Source organism: Bacillus rossius, chromosome 1 (assembly GCF_032445375.1).
Source record: "Bacillus rossius redtenbacheri isolate Brsri chromosome 1, Brsri_v3, whole genome shotgun sequence".
Taxonomy (NCBI): domain Eukaryota; kingdom Metazoa; phylum Arthropoda; class Insecta; order Phasmatodea; family Bacillidae; genus Bacillus; species Bacillus rossius.
In genome coordinates, this window is record NC_086330.1 from 153,944,190 (window position 1) to 153,969,084 (window position 24,895).

The window sequence follows — 24,895 nt, forward strand, 5'->3', positions numbered from 1 at the left end:
GCCGCGGCGAAGCGGGTCAGTGGGCCACGAGCGCCGCGCCGGCGCAGCGCGCGCCCGCCGCTAAATTTATCTGCTCTTCCCTCCGCATCGCCGCGCGGGTCGCGTGTGGTGTTTCAACTGTCCCTAACTGCACCGTCACCGCACACCAGGAACACTGGCCTATCCAGGGCCGGCGGGTCTATTTCCTATTGTATTATGTAACACCTAACAAAACCCACAATAAAAAAAAATAAAGACTAAATAGCGTGAGATGTTCGTATCGCATAACTTACAAGGTTATCTCAAAATTGAATTAAAAACAGACTAGTATTTTCGTCCTATCATAGTGAACACACCCAAGGATTAAAAAAAAAAAAAGGAACTAACCCCCTTCCAACCTTTGCCACGCCCCCTCGGCGGTTCTGCCTATGACCAGGAACCATTCCAACATTCCCCTCGAGTGATTTCGGAATGAATTAATGAATCGTAACCTAGCGTCTAGTCGACATCGGGAACGAACACGAGAAGGAAAGATGATGCAGGAATTTAACGAAATGCAAACAGTTCGGAAAGCGGAAGTACCCCTAACAACCCCCACCCGTTTTCCCAATTACCGCCGGGAATCTAACCCGGATCGCCCTGGAGTTCGGGAAACCAAGGCAAACCTGGATCAGAAATGGCGGGGCCGTGTTTGTTTACCAGGAAACAGAAGCAAAGATGCGAGGGGAAAGTGGACCACAGCGGGCGGGTAACCGAAGTGACGCGGCGGCGGCAGTAGTCAGTTCCCGGGACCGCCGTGCCGTGACGTCACAAGGGAAAACACGAATGCATCTTTCCCAAGTTACCTGATCCACCCAAACAATCGCGAATTACCGCATCATGTTATGACGCGATACGCTCAACAGATCAAACGGACGCTACTAGTCTACATGTTAATCATGTCAGGAATATAAAAATATTTTTTTTTCTAATAATACCTGAAAAGCTTTAAAGATATCGGCAATGTACAAAAATAATTCAATCTGCCGTATAAGGAAAAACAAGTGCCCGCCCCCCTCCCCACAAACCCACATATAAACACCAATTTAAATTTCCAGAAATAAATTTCCATACGAACACTGCAAGTTGTAAAGGGAAGTAGGGTAGTCAGTAATTTATCTCGTTCTTTCTGCTATTGGTTGGAGAGCGTAGACACAAGCGAGTCACTAGAATGAATCAGGCTTGCATGCACGTTATTTACTCAGTAAACAACTCATCGACTAGCACATGAAAACTGGCACCGAATCAAGGAAAATATAGCATCATCTGCATTTCCTACGCAATGGATTCCCAAATACCGTCATCTATTGGCAAAAAAAAAAATCGTAACTTTTTGGCATGTGGTAGGAGTAATTTCGTGAAAATGGAACGTATATCGAACGTAAATGAGGAACAAATATGGCGGACATGTAGCAAAATAAGCCTGTATCTTCAACTTTGTACAAATTAGGGGACATACCAAACGTATTGATGTGCCAAATGAAACTTTATGATAGTGAAATTACCCTGGAATATATTTGGCAAAGTATAATAGTCATAGTAAATAGTAATCCTAAGTTTTAAAATACGTTACGAAAATCGCTCTACACATCTATCTCAAATTGTCCTGATAACTTAGTGGTAGAATGCGCGTTAGATAACCTGAAGGGAAGGGGTTGAAAACTTGCCACAGGGAAAACGTTTTTTTTTTTAACTGTTTTAATAAAATAATATATACAAATAAAAATAATTAATAAAGTCAATAAGGTTAAGGTTTGTTTGTAGGAAATATTTACAAACTAATTTCAGTCATTTAAGCAAAAACAAATTTACAAACATATAATCGGTGTTATAAGTGTTTTAAAATTACTCAGTTTATTATTTCACTTAGTAATACCATAGAAGTATAACGTTTAAGGTGCGGAAACGTTTTAGTATTAAATGTTAAGTGAATTTTAACAAGATGGGTAGTATTTTAATATAATTCCTTGCCGAAAAATCAAATCAAAAGTCGGGACTGTAACTTATAGTTTAAAAAAATACCTCAAAGATAGCGCCATGTTAGTAATGCTATAGAAAACCACAAATGTTAACCATCCTTGACACCATGCTAGTCCCAACAAAACTTTCCTGGCTAATAAATTGAAAGTATTTTTAATGTCTCTATTATATTTTCTTATGACTATTCGAGTTTACAAAATGTATTCCACGAACGTTTCAATGCCATAGCGTTTGCTTTGGCTCACCGATACGCTTAGTACAACCCCCTATGTTCGCGAAACATGCACGGGTGTATGTTGCCACACGTAGCAGGTAAGGTGTGGGTATACGTGGCGATAAAATTAGCAAAATAAAACATTATACTCAATGCGAAGTAGTCTTAATAATGACAAGCAGTTAGTAAACTCAACTCAGTGGTCTGCGAACACTATATTTATATAGTACAAGCTGAACCTGGCAGACGTTCCCCTGCCAATGTTTATTTATTTACCTCTATCTAAAATGGATAGTTTGTATGTAATGTATATGCAATTTTATCACAGTCATAATCACTATTATCATCCACTTCAGTTTGGTATCCTGTGGCCAAGAACTAAATACGTTTTCTATACTTAAAAATTCCAACACTACGCCACGCAAAGAATGAAGATTACTGTAGAGCCTGTGCCATGTAACTTGCCTCAAATTTGACAAGTTCTCAAAAGTAGTATCAATGGTATCCATATCCTTCTGCAACTGTTGTTTTGTCCATAGTGTTTGTGTGGTTGTCGATGTTCGCAAACAAACATGAGGAGATTCACAAGAGACAGTTGGGAATTTGAGACCAGTTATACGACATGGACACTGGCCGCGTCCGAATTCAAGTACACAGCAGTGTACTTGCGAGCCGCGAACTTTAGTTTCCCTTGTGGTACACTAGTACTAGAGAAATTTGGGCGGACACAATGTTGGCCTCTTCAAACCAAACAGCTTGCTTACACTATTATTGTAAATTTATTGGAGAAACAATGTTTAGCTGAAATTATTAATTGTTTACACATATTAGCGACACACGAATTTAAGGATATTTATTCTACCATTCTGCCTTTGTGTCGTAGTTACGATCTGTATGAATGTGCATGTAAGTATTTGTTAAATCTTCATTATAAAAATGTTCAAATATTTATATATTTATAATTTATAAATACCAGAAAAAATATAAAGTGAGAACGATTTAAGAGTCCTTAAAATTACCTAAATGTTATATCGAATATAACAAAAACTTTTTTTTTTACAAAATGTACCGTTTCTTCGTCCGAAGTACGCGTATTCTTTAACTTGCGAATCTGCATTCTTCACTTCCAATTCGGACTGTACTCGTGACGTGGCCTCCCACTGTACGGGAGCCGGCGACGACAGGCGCTGACGTCACGACACGGTTACTGGGACAAGGTTCCGGCGACACCGCGGCGATCCTTGTACTCGCCACTCCACTCTGCTGGTGACGTCCCGACCGGTCACTCCCAGTTCGTGGGAAGCAAGTCGTAGCGTAACCGATTTATTGGAAGCTTTATCTACCACCACAGTGTTAAACATGTGGTTCCAAAATAATATTTCATTTGCACACTGAACAGATTGAGCAATTTTTTCAAGTTCTGATTACGTTACATTTTTTTCCTTTACTGAATAGTAGCTATATAATATTAGGTCCAGATACTGGAGTAGGAGAGTGGATTGCGAATTGTCGACTGCCATCTTGGATTTGTGACGTCACAGTCACCATACTGGGTGACCTTGACCAAAACATCCCATTCCTCCAAAAAAATACACAAGATTCCTTAAAATTATCATTTGAGGGGGGGGGAAATTCGGTTTGAGGAAAAATTGTTCATAAAAAAAAACTAAAAATTTCACAAATACAGTTTTTTTACAAAGAGAATTATTTTTTCCAAATAAGGGTAAAAATTTAAAGCCTCTGAGGTCACCACCAAAAACTTTTTTAAATAAAACAAATAAAATTAATTAAATATTATAAAAATATTCTTGGTGTGAGGTAAAACTTATGTTATAAAAACAATCGTCGGCCCAGTTATGTAAAATATACACGCTCCTTGATGTTACAAGGGCGATTATGAAACTAGAACAAAGGCCGGTTGACATTGTGCACGAGTAGGCAGAGGAAAAGAAGCTTATAAACTAAAGTTCAAGACAGAGAGAAGGTGTTGGATTATACGAAGCAGAACCACAAACAGGGCGTGACAATAGGCGAAAACAATGGACTGTAAGGTACAGATGTTTAGTGTTAAGTTTAAAGCCTTGTCAGCTCGCAGTTACAAAAAAAATAAAACAAGTGTACTTTTGTCTGTTTACTCGGTTCGTTAAAACATAAACTGCAGCGGCAAAACCATTAAGCGGCGGTAAAAAAAAAAAAATGTTAACTCAGGTGGTGAGCGTATTTGGTCTGAAGTTTCGGTACAACTGAGCTGAGCTGAACTTCCGTACCAACTCCACCTGATTCAACACAGCTTTGAGGAAGCTTCCCTGGCGTAAAGGCTGTCCGCTCTACGCCAGATGGGCGGAATGATGGCTCCATGACCGCACGAGGAGACAGCTCACAATATGGGCACTGGACGAGCATTCTATTGAGTGAGTCATTTTTCTAGCAGATACCTAAAGTGCTTGATTTACAGCTAAAAAGACAGAACTACTGGATCACAAAAGTCAAATTTTAAAGAACAGCCCTTGCTTGGAGATCAAAATGTAAAACAGGTACTGGCACAGGAGGCAGGAGTAGGTTCTGGTGCCGAAGTGGATGAGGTAAATGACCGACCTACCTCTGAAGTCACGGCGACCTTCAAAATTTTTAAAAATGACTCAAAATTCCTAAAACAAATCCTGAAAAAATCCTATTTCGAGGAGAAAATTCTTGTTTTGGGGGAAAATTTCCCGTTTCATAACAAAAAATTCAAAGATTTTAAATGTCCCCATGGGCAAGCCTCCAATAAGCCTTTGGAGGGGATCTTTGAACTTGATCTTGAAATCTTTAGTTTTCGACAGAATAATTCAAAAAAATATTTAAAAAATGTTTACTACTACTGTTTAGTTATTGAATCCATTTCAGCTCTCGGTTCGGTTCCTGGGGAGAGTAAATATTAATTTATTTATAAAAAAATTAATTTTTTTAATTACAACTTAAATACAATTTTTAGTAAAGAAATTGCTTACATCCGACCCGTAATCTTGAAAATCAGTAATTTTTATGCTAGAAAATTGGGGGAAAAAAATTAAAAATTAATGAACAAATTTAATGAATAAAATTTTAATACAATCTCATTTTAAACGCACTTACGACATGGGAGTCCATGGTTCGTACCCGGTGATAGCAAAAAAAAAAATCATGGATCCTTCCTCCACTGAATACACCAACAGACTCACCTCGTACCACCAATGCCAAAGTAGATATTAAGTCAGTCAGTATAAATGACGTCATGACAGTCATCTTGTTTTCGCCTGCTGGAGGCTGCCATCTCTAATACGACATATTTTTTCGTCTGCTAGAGGGCGAAAACAGTAGTATAATTTTCACCCGTTAGAGCGCAGTAGTATTTATTACAGTGGATTCCGTCAGCTTGACATTTGGGTGTCATCTTGAAATTCTGTAAAATTTAAGCTAGAAATAGGAAAAAAATTATAAAAATCATCAAAATTCACTTGTCAAAATAATGATTGATTCGATCGATATCAGTCCTCGGTTCAATCCTTGATCAATACGAAGAAGGTAATTTAATCAAAATTATCAAAAATGACAGGTTCGAGAAATAAAACAACAGAGTACAACCAAAAAATGTATTGCATAATTTCCACAAGTACAAAAACAAGGTAATTACTAGCATTTCTCGATTTCTACAGTCTTCTTAGAAGGCGAAGCGACATGTGAGTTCAGACAGTTCTACTTACAGTCGATTAACCAGCCACGGCTAGTTGGTGACCAGGCACATCCAGTCGGTGCCCAGACATATCCAGTTGTTGGATAGACACTCTAAAGTGAGTGGCCAGACACATCCAGTCTGCGACCAGCCACGTCTTGATGTAAGCTATTCATGTAAAGTTGGTGACCAGGCATATCAGTCGGTTGGTCAGACACGCACGACCAGTCGGTTGGAAAGGATATCACATCTAGTTGGTAGCAAAATAATGGCCAATTCGGTGACCACACAGGTCTATTCATTGGTCAGGAACGAATGTCCAGTAGGTGGCCAGCCACATCCCGTCAGCAGTAGCCAAGAGGTATTTTTCGTAGATACTCGGTGAAAATTTCAAACAGATCATGAACAAAATCGTAAGCATAGGCCAAGCGTCTCCGTGCCAAGAGGTCAATCTTCACCTGACTCCAGTCTTGACTACGCACATTAAAAAAAGAAAGCACATTCGACAAAAGAAAAGGTCACACAATACACACACACGACACACACAGGAAAAGAAATGGACACAGAACACACACAGGACACGCAATTCACACACTGGAAATGTAATACACACAGGAGAGACAGTACACACGCAATGAACACACACTACACGCAGTGGAAAAAAGGAAGAACAATCGGAAGCACAGTAAAAAAAAAAGGAAGCACAAATGGAAGCAAAATCGTAAAAAAGATACACAATACACACACAGGAAACGCTATGGTACATACGCACAGAACATGCAATGTACACAATAGTATACACTGGACACAGTATACAGGAAACGCAATGGACACACAGTACATACTGGCCACAGTACATACTGGCCACAGTACATACGGGACACGCAACGAACACGCAATACAAACACAAGACACGCAATGAACACACAATACACACATTGGACAAGCATTTGACAAAAAGGAAGCATATTTGGGCGAAAATTCAACTTGGTGTGATACGATCTCGCCACAGGGATATAATCTCGCAACAGGGATACGGTCTAGCTACAAGGATACGATCTCGCAACAGGGATATGATCTCGCAACAGGGATACGGTCGAGCTACAAGGATACGATCTCGCAACAGGGATAAGATCTTCACAGGTTACGTTAGGAAACCGCTGCAACAACTCTACGGACATTTAACTACAGACTAAAAAGGTATTAAACTACAATGCTACGAGTCTACAAGGTTCCAACTGGCTACGAAGCTACAAGACTACGAGGCTACAAGACTGCAAAACTACGAGGCAACAGGACTAGAAGACTACGAGGCAACAGGACTAGAAGACTACGAGGCAACAGGACTAGAAGACTACGAGGCAACAGGACTAGAAGACTACGAGGATACATGATTAGAAGACTACGAGGATACAGGATAAGACCACGAGGATACAGGATTAGAATACCACGAGGATACGAGACTACGAGGCTACATGACTGCGAGACTACGAGGTTACAGGACTGCGAGACTACGAGGCTACAGGACTGCGAGACTACGAGGCTACAGGACTGCGAGACTACGAGGCTACAGGACTGCGAGACTACGAGGCTACAGGACTGCGAGACTACGAGGCTACAGGACTGCGAGACTACGAGGCTACAGGACTGCGAGACTACGAGGCTACAGGACTGCGAGACTACGAGGCTACAGGACTGATGTGATCGTATTCCTGTGAAGAGATCGTATCACACCAAGTTGAATTTTAGTCCAAATGCGTGTCCATTGTGTGTACTGCGTGTCCATTGTGTGTACTGCGTGTCCATTGTGTGTACTGCGTGTCCATTGCATGTCCAGTGTGTGTAATGAGTGTCCATTGCATGTCCAGTGTGTGTAATGAGTGTCCATTGCATGTCCAGTGTGTGTAATGAGTGTCCATTGCATGTCCAGTGTGTGTAATGAGTGTCCATTGCATGCCCAGTGTAAGTACTGCGTGTTCATTACATGTTCTGTTTGTTCATTGCATGTGTACTGCGAGTCCATTGCGAGTGTATTGTGTTTTCATTGTGTATACATTGCATTTCCAGTGAGTGTATTGCGTGTCCAGTGTGTGTATTTTGTCAAATGTGCTTTCTTTTTTTGAATGTGCGTAGTCAAGACTAAAGTCAGGTCAGGATTGAACTCCTGGTTCGGAGACGTTTGGTCTATGCGCATGAGTTTGTACACGATCTAAAATTTTCGCCAAGTATCGACGAAAAATACCTCTTGGCTACTGATTGTGTCTGACCGCCTACTGGATGCGCCTGGCTTCCAACTGGATGTGTGTTCCTGACCACTGGATAAACGTGTCTGGCCACCGACTTGGCGTACCTTGCTACCAACTAGACGTGATAGCCTTTCCAACCGACTGGTTGTGCGTATCTGACCAACAGACTGATGTACCTGGTCACCAACTGGTCGTGTTAGCCTGACTACAAACTGTAAGTGCCTAACTACCAAGTTGGTGTGTCTGGTTAATCGACTGTATTACAGAACTGTCCTGAACTCAAGTGTCTAGTCACGTAAAGGACTCGCTTCGCCTTTTAAGAAGACTGTATAAATCGAGAAACGCTAGTAATTTCCTATTTTTTGTACTTTTGGAAATCACGCAATATTTTTCACACTCTGTGTTTTATTTCACGAACCTGTATTTTTTAAATTACATTTTTCGTATTGATATTGATCGAATCAATCATTACTTTAACAAGTGATTTTTTGAATTCCTAATTTCTAGCTTAAAATTTACAGAATTTAAAGATGGCGCCCAATGTCAAGATACGGACGCCACGGTAATAAATACTATTGCGCTATATCAGGCAAATATTAAACTAATATGATGGCAGCGCCCTCTAGTAGGCGAAAACAAGATGGCTGTCATGATGACATACTGACTTGACTTAATATCTACCTTTGTATTAGTGGTGAGAGGTCAGTCTGTTGGTGGATTCCGTGGAGGAAGGATACATCATTTTTTGCCATAACCGGGTTCGAACCGAGTACTCCACACTGTAAAAGCGTTTTTAAAATGAAATTGCAGTAAAATTTTATTGATTAAATTTGTTTATGAATTTTAAATATTTTTCCGTTTTTCTAGCATTAAAATTACTTATTTTAAAGCTGGCGGGAGTAACGAAAATTGCAGTTTTTATAGAATCCAATATTGCGGGTGTGACGTAAAACGTTTTTATCAAAGTTTTATTTTAATTGTAACTAAGAATTTTTGATACATAAATGACATGTTTACTCTCGCCGGGAATAGAATCGAGGACTGAGAAGGATTTGATAACTTAACATTAGAAATAATTTTTTCGGATTTATTCGGTCGAAAATTAAAGATTTCAAGTTTAAGGTCAAGGTCAAAGATCACCTCCAGAGGGTTATTTGAGGCTTGCCCATTGGGCATTTAAGCCTCTTTGGGGATATTTCGAAATTTTTGTTTCTATACAAACGGGAATTTTTCCCTCGAAGAAGGAAATTTGTTTTAGTAATTTTGAAGATCAAGGTCATCCAAGATGGCCGTCGTGACGTCAGAGGTCAATTGGTCATTGGTCATATCCACATTTGCACCTACTCCTGAATCCTGTGCCAATGCCGGCCAATACATACTACTCTTCTGGATTAAAATACGAGTTGACATTTTCTTATGGGAGAAATGCGTTCGATGGATACTACGTTCTTTCCACTTCAATTTAGACTGAAAAATGCGTTTAAATTACATGCCACTGTTGTGCGTTAGCACCTACGAAGCTCTTAAATAAATGGAAAACTATAATTTTTAGTCAACGTTTAAAATTGGTAACAATTACGGGAACAAACATTATGTGAGGGAGTCTTTTAGTACTCGCCAGAGATGTGTAACATATAAACTCGACAACGAACAAATTCATGTGTTCACATATTGCAAATAACTTATACGAAACTCTGACACGAAATTCAATGTAGAATTCTTTAAAACAATGCCAAGGTGATAAATATACACCCAAATTTTGTTTTCAACTACACGCTACACACTAAACGCGCATTGCACCAATTTCTGTACCTGCCGCTAGAATTCGTTGCCGTAGCAGCTATGTCAATTACTGAATCATTTGATTAGCAGATAAAAATTTTAAACTATATAACGAAAAGGTTACAATAAAAGTGAAAAGGACTTGAAAAAATACGAAACCCCGGATTTGGACCTGATTTTCGACAAGGAATTTTATTAAAATACTGCACATCTTGTTAAAATTAACTAAACAGTTTCCCTTGGTCTTTGTAAACTTTGGTTAGCGCCATCCACCACAGATGGGAGAACCCTCCCATACACTTTCGTCCCGTTCACGAAATTACTCCTACCAAATGTCGTTTACCGAGAGTTAAGATGTTACACATCAATAATATGAAATTACATACGAAACTCCCGTTATGACAATGTTAAGCGCAAGTGTATGACTTCTAGCGCCGTTAGCTCGCAAGCCACCGCGAGCTTCACTGCGCGGGCGGAGAACGAAGTGGAGTTGCCAGACCTAAGTATATGGGCGTGGTCAATACACACGTATTGGATTGTTAGTTCTACTGGCAAACAAGCAGTTCAGTGTCGGGACCCCTCCCATCACTATTCACCGGCGAGAACAATCACAACCGTTTTCTCGCTTGGCCAACACAAGAATAATAAAACAAAAAATCACGAAAGTGAGCCAATTACTGATGTAGTGGCACGTAAGACAAAAAGGCACATTTAGGTTATGCATCGCAACACATGTTTCGCGTGAAACTAACTTGACGCTTTAAATGCACCTGACAGTCATTTGATGAGCGCTAAATTAGTTTAAAAAGAAAAACAAGTCAAAATAAAACTTAGTCTCAAAGTAAAAACTAAAATACACTACTATCATATCTGAAATAATGTGGTGAATAATCTAAAAGTTTCTAATTTTATATTTAAAGAAATAAAAGTAAGCTAAAGGTTAAGACATAATGTTCAGAATAAGCTAGTTTAGGGCGAAATCGTGAGCAAAGCTCTTCTTTGCAGAATGCACATATACTATTAAGAAAGTTTGTTTCATTTAAATGAATACCTGATACCTGGAGCAAAAATTAACTTGCTAAAACAAAATATTATTACTCGGTCAAACCAAATTTACGTGATATAAAATAATTTCTTCACTAAGCAAGTCAAGACACGCGGTTTAGATGACGAAATCCTTTCGCTGGGGCAACTACAGAATACTCGTTCCCATCGATAATAAATATTTTGTTGTAGGAAACAATACTTGTGTTTCTTGAAGGGGAACTTGAGCGCGGGGGTTGGCGACAGCTCCGGCGAACAGGAGCAAGTTCAGCGACGACGTCCCGGCTGAAAGCGAAACTGTGTCACTTGGCCGGCTCCCACGTCGCGCCCGGGGATCGATATAACACGGCCGTCGTGCGTCACGAGACGCCAACTACGCAGCCACCGGCTTCGGCACGTCGCCGTTATGGATCCAACTTTTCTTTCCCGATATATTAAAAACAATTGTCGACTTCTTATATATGATGCCATAAAAAAGTAAGGTTTCAAATCACACAGGTAAATGTTACGAATTTATTACTTACTGCCAATCAGATAATGGCATTTTGGAGTCCACGAAATCAGTTATTATGTAGGAAATGTAGATGCTGCTATATTTCACTTTGTTACCAGTTGCTTGTGCTAGCCGACTGAGCACAGTCTGAGTAAACAATGTGCATTGCAAACCTGACTAATTTACGTGATTCGATTGTTGCAGAAATAAAAATTATACAATCTTCACTTCCGAGCCTCATTTTACAACTTACAGTGTTGGTATCGGGATTATTTCGCGACACTGTTTTTATTTCCCGATACGAAAAAATGACTTCTTTGTGTACGGTGCTAATTTCATTAATATTTCCTGGAAATGTTAGAAGCCACCATTTCAGTTTTCAGAAAAAAATTATTTTTGTATTCACGAAGGTGATTTGCATATGATTCACAAATAGGCCGTTTGATCCTTGAAATTAATATTGACCGTATCACGTCATAACCATTAATACGGGAATTAGTTTATTCTCGTGGACGATCCTCCGCGCTTCACAGACTAAACATGGCTGCAATCCGCTAGCACAAGCTGCGCAGCAGACGTTTTTGAATCCATCATCGAACGGCCTTTTAGCTAACTGAAATGAAAAAAAAAAAAAAACACTACGGCAGATGGCAGTGCTACGTCGCGTCACTCCGTATGATCAAGTTTCAACGTAGTGTTCATTTCTTATCAGTGCGTTTAAATATTTTCTGTGTCAAAATAATACTTTACATGTACGGGCCTAGACTACCTGAACATTCATACGGTGTGCAGAGATTCAGAAGATACCACGCTGTTTGAAAACTGCTCAAGATATCGAGTTCCTCTATTTACGAAAATCATTCAATAATACGCTGAGGACGGGTGAGTAGGTATATTTCCATGTTTCGTTTATAAACTGTATTTTTAGAAGAGTGAAAAAGAATAAAAAGCGTATATATTTTTTCAGATTAATTTTTGGACATTAAACGCCCAGTAGATCTTTCAAAACAAAAGTTCAGTTTTCCGTCATATGGTTAAGGTCACCTCTCAAATCTCATAGCTGCCCCAGCAGAAGACTGCGCGCCAGTTCAGAGGCGACACCGCGCTAGAAGCAAGCGTTAACTTATCATCCCGCTTCGCTAACACAAATACACTTCTGACTAGGCGGACACTAAATATTTCAACAATAACATCTCTACTGGCACAAGGTTGGAATTAAAAATCATTAAGTTTTCTTCACACCAGGTGAAAATGACAGTTCTGTTCGCAACCGTGAACACACTCGTGCGCTGGGGTGTGATTCTCAAATGCACACGGCGAGTGGGCGGTAGTCGGGAGTATTGTCGGGTTTCACGTCTGCGGGGCGTATCGTGGTATTCTCTAATACTACCGACAAGCCAAGGGCGCTATCTAAAACCAGATCGTCATTTTACAAGCTCCCCAGTTGCGAGGCTATGCCATTAATTCAGTGCCTGTGGTTTGACAGTTCATTCATGTGGCAGTGATTGTAGCCTCTGCACAGGAGCTTGGAAATTGACGATATGTTGTGAGCGACGAGCTGCGGTCAAACTCTCGCATGTTGGCTTGTAGTTAGTACTATTTGAGAATACAACAATGAGGCCCACAGGCGGAGGAACCCGTCATCGCTGCAGCCGAACCGAAGTCGTCAACATGGCGGACCCACGTGTTGCTGCATAAACCTACGCATAAACATCGGGAGACACCCCAATCGTATTGGTGTGCCAAATGAAAATTTATAGTAGCAATACAAATTGTAAATTTAAATCGTCATAACAAGGAGTAATTTCTAACACGTTAGGAATATGGCATTATATTGATTATACACAATCTCATTGCAGTTTATACATGCTTCTATCGCACAGTTACAAAGCGTGGGGAACCAAATCAATAAATATCAGCTCATTTTTGATTTGGTTCAAATCGTCATGAAATATTTTTTTTATTTTTTTTAAATAAACGAATATTGCAGTATACATATTGTACTTTAAGCAAAATGTATTATTATATCTCGTGTATCTAGCGGCTGATATAACTTCTAATACATCGTTCGTCTGTTGGGTTAGTTATTTCATACTACATATCGTTTATTTGTTACTTAAAGGAGCATACGCAGAATTTCATTTCAGGAGGAGATAGATCCAGTTTTCCAGTTGTTTTGCTTTCAATTTACATATTTTGTTTTGTTGGTGGGAATAATGGCTTTTTAAACATTTTATGTTCGCTCTGGTTACTTATAGTTAAAATAAATTAGCACAAAAACCTTAAACAAAAAAAACTAATTGTACACGCCTACGTTAGTTAGTAAATTAGTTTCTTTTAATTATTCATGGATAAACGAATTGTCTATAGGAACTGCAAGTCTGTAAATGGAAAAGCTTACTGGTTTTATTTAACTATGAATTTTAAAATGATATGTATTGCTATTGTGTTAAACTATGGTTGTTACTTTGTCTCCGTTAGAATTTTTTTTAAATAATTTCTCAAAATAGTCTAACAAATATATTATTAATCAAAATTAAAAACATTTTCTGCAGAATTTTGAACGCTTAACGTTAAATAAGTATCATTTTTGGATGGGATTATCTCGTAGTGACTTAACGTGTAATTTTATGGTTGTATCATTAAAAAAAACTACATTAAGTAAGACCCCAATTCCCTTAGATACATTTTTTTTGAATAGCTTTTCTATCTAGTTTAAAAGAAAAATTCATTCATTAAAACAAAAATTTTAATGTAGGTATACGTATATCTGTCTGTGTATGTGAACACTGATGAATTTTTACAAGCTAAGTATAGAAGATAAAATGACAAAATTCAATTTTCCAGGTTACATGAAAGTATGTGGATTCCCCCCCCCCCCCCCCCCCACCCAAGTATTTGATTAAATTATAGCGATATGTTTATTTCTACTCACACATACAGCGGAAATCATGGTGACTTGTCTTTCTGTTAGCACATTAGATAGCATGGTGAAGAAACGAATTTATTCTGTACTGTTATACAAAACGTCATGGCCAATTTTATAATACTTGTTAACTCATGTTTTACATTAAACCCCACTTCAAACACAGCAATAATAATTTTTTACATACACTAAAAAGGCCGCCAAAGCAAGGTAACACATTGTTAAATGTTTATATAAATTAGGTTTTTTCTTAATACTTTTATGTTTTAGCAACTGTGAATCTGTGTAGAAATAAACATGTAGATGTCGATTTAACCAAATAATGAAAATACACAACAAATGCAAGCCAGCCATTGATTCTAAAATAATGCTACCCGCGGAATTAAAACTTTTGTGTGTTTCTTCTACTCAAAAGTTTAACTTAATAGTGCCGTCGTTTGAAAAAAAATTCTGTTAAAACTCTCGACTAATTGACATTATTTTTTCCCTGATAGACTAATTTATAATATAATTTTAATAAGTAAACAAAATAATTTGCGTTTGATTTGTACGATTATTGTGACATACAGTTATTTTAACGAGATAGTCCACGTACACATTATTAAATGTGTTCAAATTGTCAACGAGTCATATATTTTTAATAGATTAATGTAATATTAATTTATTACTGTGTAAATACATTTAATTACATTTTTGCATAAGGTGCAGTATATATAATATTAATACAATAATGATGCACATAAAAATTTTAAATGTGACATTCAATAGCGTGTTTGGTACATATTTCGTCAATTGATATCATTTACTTTACCCTTGGCTACAGACACACATAACCTAAAACTTTGATACGTTAACCCATAAAAGCAATAAGCTAGTTTAACCAAGAATTATTAAAATTGTGATTGTTTAATATTAGGATTATTTAAGTTTACATATTTCAATATAGTTTCACTAAGATAGTTTTATTTGACACACCAATGTTACGTCATGGTTCGTACCCTCTTGTGCAATCAAAAATTAAGGATCCCTTTACTACTATTTAGAGGTAAAAACCATTTGTTATATTAGATAATACCTCAAGATATTAATGTTAAAAAGTTATTGCACATAAATAATTTTGCTGGTTAATTCAATTCTTACAGATAAGCCCGCCCATATTGTCCAGTATTATATCTGGAACACATTTCTAACTCAATATTCATGTATCTGAAATTTGCACCCCTAACATTTAATTTGATCACTAATTTCATTTACTTTATAAGTTCAAAGTAAGACAGTAAAACACAGAATTTTACTTTAAATGTGAGATGCTAATTATGAAAAACAAATTCAAAAAATCTTTATACATAAAATCTAATCACGTGGCCCGAAATTCGCCAATTGTAAAGTACATGCGTTGTTTGATGCCAAGTAGGACATAAAAGAACATTAAAATACAAACATTTATACCTTATTTGCAAGCTATCAGTCTTTATTAAGAATTTTTTAAGGATTGAAAGTGAAATTTACGGATTTTTAAGGGCTCTTATTCAATTAAAGACAAATGAAGGACTTTTTTAAGATTACTTAAGGCGGCGTACGAGTCTGTACCAATATGTCCTTTAAGAGATGCTTTTAAATGTGAAACGTTTAAATGCAACATTATAATGCCAACATTTTGGGCAGTTATTAATTGCTGCAGATAACTACGAATTACCACTGTAAAATAGCGGCTCGATGGATAAACAGAGAATGCAGAGGCTATCACAAGCGAACCTTCATAGCTGTTTGCTGGCAAACCCTGGCAGCTGACCTGCAGAAAGCTTCTGTGGGGGGAGGGCTTTACTGCCCCTAGGCATGTCCTTCGACGCGACTCCCGTCTTACCGACGACTGGGCAAGGGTGATAAGGGAAGGCCTTCCCGTAACAGCAAATCCACGCGCCGTGCTACAAAGTTGCGCGGTGGATCAAGCATCGAAGGTGCTGCAAAACCAGGTCGTACTCAACACCCGAGAAAAACGAACTAGGATTACCACGGAAGCATGTACGCCACTCGATCTAATCATGTGACAATCAATGAACATTAAATAAAAAATATAAAAAAAAACACAATGTATAAAATGCACAGGAACAATTCTGCGATCCGTTTTCAATCTTGTATTCGCTGTGCATAAGTCAAAGGTTACACTTTTATTTTATTTTCAAAACTTTTTATTGGTCTGGTGTATTTCCATCTTGTTGATTTGTTTATTTGGTAAATGTTTTATGACGTAACTATCATTACATTTAATCAAAACCAACAAAAAAAAAGTAAAAGAATTTAGATAACAAAATATTTGCAAATTCAGATCGATGATGTCTCTCAATAGAGATTTTGAAATTAGGACTTCATATTCTGAAAACAAATATTTTTAATATAACGGCAATGAATTTGGAAAAAGATTAGGTACTTTAATATTATTACACAGTTTCCATGCATTTTAAAACAAACTGAGTGACGCACCCACGGAACTAAACTGCAGTTTTCTCGCAAAGAACAAACCTGATCCGAAAACATGTCCTTTTCTGTTGCTAATTAATTCGGCATTATAAACAGATTATATCTTATGTGTGTGTATGTGTGTGTATATATATCCGAAAAGAATGTGACTGGCCCACCCTATCTCAAACTGCACAATGAAATTTTTGTGGCCTTAACATTGAATAAATAGCTTTTTTTAAAAGTGTTTTTTGGTACATTTCAGATGCAACAAAATCTCGCACCACTCTGTATGTCCGAGTGTCAAATCGTTTCAAATTTCAAATACCAAACACTTACTGCCTTTGGTATTAGTATATTCAAATACGCACTGCGTTAAAACACATCTTGACAGTTAAGTAATTGAAATTAAAGCTCGTGTGTTTGAGTATCATATGTAAACAATCACTCGTGGCGTTGTTCCGACAGTTCTAAAGGCAAATTGCCAGCCAATGAAGGAGCCATGCGCAGAAACACGCATAATTTACAATTAATTAGTCTACGTAACAACGAACAAAGACTCGATTGCCTATCACGGACATCATTACCTTCTACAAATTAATTAAAAATATTTTATAAAAATAAAACACCAACAGAACTACCTTAAAAATTATTCGATAGGTAATTTTACGTATTGGGGAACATCCATTGGTTAAAGCACGAGATAAATAATGTATTACGTCTGATTGTGGTTATAGAACCTAACCTGTTAGCTCAGTGAATTTATGGCCGGGTTTATAAACTACAAGAGGGACGCAACGTCCCGACAAAGTAACACGCAAACTGAGCAAGAAAATTGCAGTCGTTTATAAAGCACTGAAGTTGCAAGATGTTACCAGCCCTAAAACTTGAAATCTTAAACTAATTTCTTCCCATTTTATTCTTTTGTTAATTTATATTTATCACAAAAAAACGGATATTATTAAAAATTTATTTAAAAAATCCTTTTCGGCGTACGTAGATTTCGAAGTAGGCTATCTATTTGTTCTGGAAATATTTTGCAACTTCTATAACATTTTGGAACATTTTAAGAACTTAGTGAACATAACATCTTTACGTTCTTCAATATTACAAAATGATTGATTAAACATTTGCTCATATTCCGCGGAGCGAAAATATTACGAACATTTTTAACTCAGTATATCCAGTTTTGAATACCTAGTTGGCGTATAATATGAAATTTGTTCTAAGTTAATTATTTAATTTCTTTGAACATCACACACTATTTTTCATTCCTTGCACCAATAACGTGATAGGATAATAATTTGCTTTGCACCCAGGTTTAAAATAATATTAAGACGGTTTAAAAGAAATTCCGAACGAATAATACAAAGAAAGTTTTTGTTTTAAATTTCAACCCATGTTTTTACGGTAGTAATTAGTTTCATAAAAAATTGTTTGAGCCAAAGTTTTAGATGAAGTTACGGTTTTTTACAATCAAATATAGATTTTATATATATATATATATATTCAAAAAACATACTTTTACTTGCAAACCTTGTTAGTTGCATCCTTTGCAGTAATGGTTGGTTAGATAAAAAATTTATTTTAAGAGTAGTTTTAGACAATATTTCAAAAGTTAATTGAAAATATTAATGGATTCGGTAGTGTATATGGTAGGAAGGTTTTATTTTATTTTCTTATTCCAGCCCGTATTTTCAACCCCTTGCAATAATGATTTGTATTATCAAAAATTATTTCATAAAAAAGTTTTCGTTAAAAATTATAAGATTTGCAAACACTTTGAACGAATTCGATGGTGTGCCAACGAACAGAGCTATGATTTTTTTTTGTCCTCCAATCCCAATCCTTGATTCCACCCCTTGCAGTTATGATTGGTCGTATCAAAAACTTATTCAGACGAAAGATTTTGTTATTACACCTAAGAGTTATAAAACGTTCAGACGTATGTGATATTTTCCATATTATGAGAGCTACAGCGATTTTTGTTTTTCAGAAAACTTTCCCCACTGCCGTTTAGTTGGATATTGCCCATTAATGAACTCTCGACCGAGATTTTCCACGTTTATATTTTATGCATCAGTTTGAAAGTGATTTGTGAAAAATTACGGCAGATATCGTGTCCACAATATATTATAAATATAAACGTTTGAGTTGACGATAATTTGGGGTCTATGGATCTTGATACGAAAAACTATATAACAAATTTCCGGAAGTCGCACCATGGTAATGACTACAATATATAGTAGTTGTTCTAAATCTACCTAAAATGTTATATCATTTCGCCTTGCGGTAGTTTTAACAAGTGAAAACTTAATGTATCAATAAAAACATCGTAGCCTCCTTTAAAATCTTTGGAACACTTCACTTCAAATATGAAATGCGAAAACGCAATACGAAATACAAGAAGTTGAAAGTTGCCCGATGCTTGCGTTGCGTTTTTTTCTAAGGTGTAGTTTATAAACGTGTATTCGAAAACGTCATAGTAAAGCGTTTTGCGTCTTACATGTCTTTGGTAGTTTACAAACCCGGTCTATAACTCACAGCGTAATGTCGCGGGGTTAGTTTCCCATTTGAGGAAACGATTTATCACTTCTGGGAAATTTATTTCCCCCGGACAGGAACGAGTGTCATGTTGTCCCCTCACATCCTTACTGCAGAAGGCAACAGAGCAACAACGCAGAATCATCTCACCTAAACTGCCCTAGTCACGCCGTGGTTGACTCCCCCATGCGACGGGTCCGAACTATCCTCCGAGCTGATCACCCCATCGCAATATTTACAGACGTGACAGCACAATGAAAAGTGTATTCGTGTTAGTGAGGCGGGATGGTTCTTCTAGCGCGGTGTCAGCTGTAAGCTCTATGGTCTGAACTGACACGCAGTCTTCCAGTCGAGCAAAGGGCAAATACGCGATCTAAGTAGTAACCACAACATTATTTGGCACATAAATGAAGACAAGGGTGTAAGGCACGTCCCTCAGTGATTATGGCTACGTGAATTTAATTCTAATCGACACCAAAACGGTGACTGCGAATTATTTGACGAACATTACACCAGCAGTCAACCTTGTGACATTTTCGTCGCAAATTCAGAAACGCGTAATACAGATGTTATTGCAGGGCCGCGTCAATAAACATGAGCAAAAGTTGCCCGATCCATGAAATTTTATTATAATGAATTGAGTTTTATTAAGTTAAAATCGGACATCTGAATAAACTTACATTTAATAAATAATAATAGCAATGAATTTTCGCATTGCAATAGTATTACAAATTTTTAGACAGCCTGTATTTATGTAATATACTATGAGAAAAACTTGTATTTATAGCGCTGGCATTAGTCCAAAAGAATAGGATGTAAGTCTAGATAATCGATGGCAGCAAATGGTTGACTTGTGCAAAATTGTTATATTGTAACATACAGGTCCCATTAAAAGTTTAAATCAGTAGATTTAAGATATTTTGATAAAAGTCTGACAAAAAATGTTTCTAAAAGATTTATTGAGTCTCTGAAGCAATTTCTACCAAACCTTTAGAGCCAAATATAAATATATTAATTTTAATAATGATACTAACTTAAATTCAGTGTGAAAATTCACCACAGTTAACCATTTTTTACTTTAACAAAATTACACATAAAATATTTTAAATACGGGACTTATTATAAACAAGTCCTATAATTGTTCATACAACGAAATTACGTCTTAAAAATTTTAATTTAAATAATTCAATATTTTTTTTATTGCTTTATAAAAAATTTTGCTACTTAATTCACAAATTAACAATATATAATTTGTTTTTCGAAATGAACACACACACACACACACACACATATATATATATATTATGTGGCGGAATGTGCCGATTACATTTCCACTTGACGATCAGATCCTGAGCCATTCTGCCAGTGATAGCTCTAGAACCATCGCCGGTTTAGCCTGCTCGCAAACCACGATCACTGAAGACCAAGAAGCGCAAGCTATCGAATCTTATAAAAAAAATGGTGATATGTAACTCTTAATTTCATTACTAGTTGAGTAATTATCATTTTACGAGCTAAAAATTCAAAATGACCGCCCAGACGAAGTCAAAGCTAGCACACCCATGTACTCAGTCTGTTAAGTGGTTTGATAAAAATAAAATAATTTAAGGAAAAGAACGAAATCCACACCAAATAGCACGCCGGTATTGTAACTACTACCATGAAGATGGCGATTGTAATGTCGACCGAAACGTCAGTGAAATTTTCACGTTCGCAACGCGGCTATAACTCAAAAGCCAAACAATTTCATCTAATGGCCGCGAAATCCTGCGATCCTCATTAATGGTAACGATTTTATGTTACTTAAAAAAACGTAATGTATTTACTGGTAAAAGAAAACTTGAATTATACTCGAGGTTCGTAGCATTTATTTCCAAGTTTAAAAAATATTAATAGCAAAAGCACTAACTAGTTGTCTTACCAGGGTAATCGGAGTTCGATTGTTATAAATATGCTTAAAGCATTCTTTAGAGACCTACACTGTGCACTACGCTCAACTAGTTCATGGACTGGCGGCGAGTCACACCCACCCAGGACATATATAATGTATTTTCTCAAGTCCATGGAGCTAAGATGACGCCAGAACTAAACATGTGTCGGCTCGATGTATCAGGCAACTAACTGCACACAATGACGCTTTCATACACAGTCAACTAAAATTGTTGACTTAACGTCAATACAGAAACATAGAAGTAGATCCTATCCGGAAACAAGAGATTCCTGTTGGAACTTCAAAAAATGTTTATGGATTACCAGGTCATTACCGAAAGTTACGTCGTGTATGATGCATTTCGTTTTCAGATATAATCCAAATATGTTGCATTAATCTAATCCATAATTTCGTGAGCTAATTGTCTGTTGTCGCTCATCAGTTCACGAATCACCACAACATGCACGCCAAACACACTGATTTGGTCAGATACAAGCGATACTGAACGGCAGAAAAACTAATTTTTACGGTATCCCTATCTGTTCTGTTCCAGGAGAGAACACTAACATAAGCCATTTGCTGTCGGAGAGGAGCTCAGCGAGAGGCAATGTTTTCAGATGCACTATTATTACCCGCGCAGTCAACACGAACGACGCAACGCCGAGAGTTCACAGGACAGTTCCGAGCACAGAAATGGGCCACCATAACTATAACGGTTCAATGGAAGCCGCACAAGGTCGACAGGAGATTGTTTGATGGTGGGGGAAGGGGGCGTGTAATTTACTGTAGGTTCGCGTGGCTCTCGTTATTACGCTGCCACAAGATTTCGTGACGCAGCTTTATGGGTAATGCTCTCGCCAAGTCACGGGAACGCTAAATCACAGAACGTAAAGATAGTTCGGATGTGACTGCCGAGCGCAATTAATACTGACTGCTGATACTACTAACAGAACATATATAGTTTGTTTCTATAGTTTATTCTAAACTGTATCGTAAACAGAATATTTTTCAAACTTGTCCTTCATAAATGGTCTACCAAGTAAAAACCCTGCAGTAAATTTCTTCCGCAGTCGTACGCACTTCCGCGAAGCTGTGTGACAGATGACGTCATCTACAAGCTGCCCAATAAGCGACGCAATGGACGAATTATGATTTTCTCACAAATCACCCCCACCCCCCTCCCCCAGCGAAAAACACTACATTCTGTTTGGTCTTTCATTTTATACTTTACTAATAAAAAGTCCTTGAAAGTTGAAAAGTTTAAAAAGTAGCTATATTGGTCCACGAAACCAAAAGATGTTCAGTTAAAATGTTCAGTGCTTTACAGGAGTCCTGGACAATGTGATAATGCCTTGGCTGGGCTGTCTTGCACGTAACTGTCGACAAGGTTAAATATATGGCCACATATTCTACGCTCTTATTACTAATACTGTAGTCTCTTCATTAACAGAGTTAATGTGGACAGCGGAAACCACGGATAAGCGAAATTTCGGATAACATGGCCAGAATAAGAAAATAGTCTTAGCTTTCATTTGGCCCAGTGGTATATTTCGGGGTGATGTTTTATCAGCTTTTCTTCTGTTCAAATTCTTTCACGTCACTCCATGATTCGACCAACCTTTAAATGGAATTTTTGAGGTTAATTTTAAGTAGGCTTCCCACGTCAGCAAGATCATTTTTTAGGGCCTCAAAAAATGTTTCAAATGTTTGCTAGTATTGGGGCATTAAGTCGGCTCGGAATAATACGGAGCCTAGGTTAAGCGAAGCCTGGTTAATCGGAACTACTGTAGTTCTTTCCAGTAAACTGAAAATCATGTGGAAAAATCAAGTGTTTTCAATATATCTCAAAAAATATTTATCATAACTGTAATAATAAATAATCGATAGCTTCAAATATCCTAGTTCACAATTGTGCAAACAATATTCGTAGCCATATCTCCACTAGTATTGAAGTTATTTTACTTAAAAGACCATAGTGTTGCTTACTTAGAATGGGACTACAGAACGAACTCTTCAATTATTCCAGGTCGCTATTACAAGGGATAATGATGTTATGCTTCTGGCGAGTGCTGTGCTGTGAAACTTCTTCCTCAGGAGAACAATACAATACACTGGAGTTCGCAAGCCAGCGCTAAATACCAGCTGTGTACACACAGGCAATGCAACGCTACTACTATTTAAACCAACATCCTCCCCTTGTTGCTGGGATTTGTTCGTGGCCTGAGCGACAGGGCAACTCCTCAGGCAGAGACGCACCTGTGCTTCCATACCATATGCGTCTCTGCCTGAGGACGGGAGCAGATAGCAGTTCCCGAAACGTCGCTAGTTTCTGTTTTAGAAAACTGTTGTGTTTGTTTCGTCTTTTCGTTTGGTCGTGTTTTTGTCTCATTTTGACTGTTGTGCTGAATTGTTTGGGTTCAATATTTTGTGCTGTCGTCATTTGTGGGTTTTTATCGTTTCTCTTTTGTTTATTATTTTTTGGAAAACTATTGTGTTTGTTTCGTATTTTCGTTTTGCTGTGTTTCTGTCTCGTTTCAACTGTTGTGCTGAATTTTTTGGGTTCGGTATTTTTGTGCTGTCATCATTTGTGGTTTTTTTCCGTTCTGTTAGTCCATTTTTCTTTGTTTTTCTTTGTTTGTTGACCATATTCCTGTTGTGGAGTATTGTGTGGCGTTAGATCCTGACAACAGCAACTTTTTGCTTAATTTGTGTTTTTTGTCATGTGTGTTTTTTTGTAGTTTTCTTCTACAGACATACATGTGCTAAGCAATGGCGTATGTCCAAAAGCTTACATCAAGTCATGCACTCCCATTGCACTAATCTTTCAAAAATAACACGTTATATTACAGTCACGCACGCTTCGAAACCTTGCTCCGCTTTCAAAGGATCCGTGAAATACTTGAACAGCGATACGTATCCGCGCACTGTGTCGTGACTTATGGTGACAACTCTACTTGCCGTCCCACCCGCGACATGACGCGCTTCGACCATTGAGGCGGACTAGGAAAAGGGAGGGGATAGTGTGACGGAAGGAATAACGGCGGAGGGAGGGGTCCGTCTGACCTTGGGTAGTTCACATTTTTCCCGGGACCACAGTTGGCTTGGGCGTGTAGTACCTGCTCTTACCGCCTTGCTGTGATCACCCCGTACTCCTGTAGACAATCCAACACGGCCGCGATCAGACTGTATGTTAATAATAAACACAATTATTTCCACGATACTTCATTGAACGAGCTCAGTTATTTATTATGGTGGCAGATGTACACACACCAAACAGTAGAAATTTTGACAAGCAAGTTATTTGTAAAAATTGTATTTAATTCCACCACCAATTCATCAGGAAGCGCCATGCTCCAGCACAGACTAGAAGCCGATGAGTTTTGGAAGGTGTCCGGGTCAAGGAGACGACCAAACCCACGCGCCACACATGCGGGGAAGGTAGCACTATGCCAGGCGTGCCGGATACGACGTGGTGAACGGACAATAAACGTCTACAGGAAGTGATAGCCATAAAATTCGGTAGCGCTGACGGAGAGGGCCGCGCAACCAAGGCCCCAACACGTGCGCACC

The 24,895-nt window shown here is 37.8% G+C and overlaps 1 protein-coding gene across 7 annotated transcripts in view; it reads right to left on the reverse strand.

Annotated features, from left to right (window-relative positions):
- Positions 1-24,895, reverse strand: part of LOC134546312 (nuclear receptor coactivator 3) — a 616,306-nt gene that overhangs the window by 147,620 nt on the left and 443,791 nt on the right. The gene's annotated exons all lie outside the window — the stretch shown is intronic.